The 1,056-nt window shown below is 28.2% G+C and overlaps 1 protein-coding gene across 1 annotated transcript in view; it reads right to left on the bottom strand.

The window, feature by feature from the left end:
- The window catches only part of LOC122353804 (rho guanine nucleotide exchange factor 10-like), a 41,763-nt gene that overhangs the window by 23,281 nt on the left and 17,426 nt on the right, over positions 1-1,056 (bottom strand). The gene's annotated exons all lie outside the window — the stretch shown is intronic.

The following is a 1,056-nucleotide window of genomic DNA, read 5'->3' as shown; positions in this document are numbered from 1 at the left end:
TTATTATTATTTTATTTTATTATTTAGAACAATGAAACTTAATTTAATATTAAAAGTTTAACAAAATTACGTTTAGGGCCCTATCAAATGGTTTTGTTTTTTTTTTCCTAAATATACACTTATGTTTTATTGTTGCCACATTTTGTGTTTTAGCATGTCTATTTGAAAGCATGAAAACAAGGTTAATTTATTTTTTTCCCATAAAAATTCTGTTGGGTATTTCAAATATTTAATTTAGCATAACATTCATATAATTTATCCTATTATTAATAAAGAATTAAACAAATTAGATTTTTTGTTTGTTAATTTTTTGGAACAGTAAATTGGATTTAACTAATTTAATGTTACAATTAAAAAGCAATGAAAAAAATAAACCAAACTTTTTTTTTTTTTTGACGGATTGCCTTGAATACCTTTACTTTTATCTGTGTGGATATGATATGAGGATAGAGATACTCAAATGAAACAAGTCAAATGCTCATGAAGTGTAGCTCAGAGCAGCTGTGGAGATGTTGTTTGTATATTTATGTTGTTGTAGTGAGGCGGCAGATGTTAATATCATGCTGGATTCAGTACAGTACAGCAGTACACAAAACCGTGCATCTGCGCCATTCATTATCACACAGACACGTGGAACTTACATTTAAATAGCCTTTTTACATCTTAATATATACAACTAAGAGTGGCAGTGTTCTCACTTGTGTATGTGCGTGTATGAGTAAGACTATTTAATTTGTTTAATAAAAAAACAAGGTGTTTACCCGTTTTATTAAAAAAAAAAAATGTTTTTGTTGTGATCTGGCACTATAGAGAAAATGCCAGGGGAAACACTTAAGAAGGTAAAAATACTTGCATTAGATACTGGGACTCTTTTTTGGAAAATATCTCTTTACTTTTTTAAACATATTTGACAGACTTTTTAAAAATGCAGTTATATATAATATTCACACACACACACAAAAATCAAAACAGGAGATACTTGGAAAGTTATTGCAAAATATCTGCTGTTATGTTCCATGAAGAGAAAAGTCAAGTTTTGAACGACATAAGGGTGAT

The sequence above is a fragment of the Puntigrus tetrazona genome, chromosome 11 (assembly GCF_018831695.1).
Source record: "Puntigrus tetrazona isolate hp1 chromosome 11, ASM1883169v1, whole genome shotgun sequence".
NCBI classification, from domain to species: domain Eukaryota; kingdom Metazoa; phylum Chordata; class Actinopteri; order Cypriniformes; family Cyprinidae; genus Puntigrus; species Puntigrus tetrazona.
The sequence above is the reverse complement of the archived record's forward strand: the minus strand, read 5'-3'. Positions and strand labels throughout refer to the sequence as shown.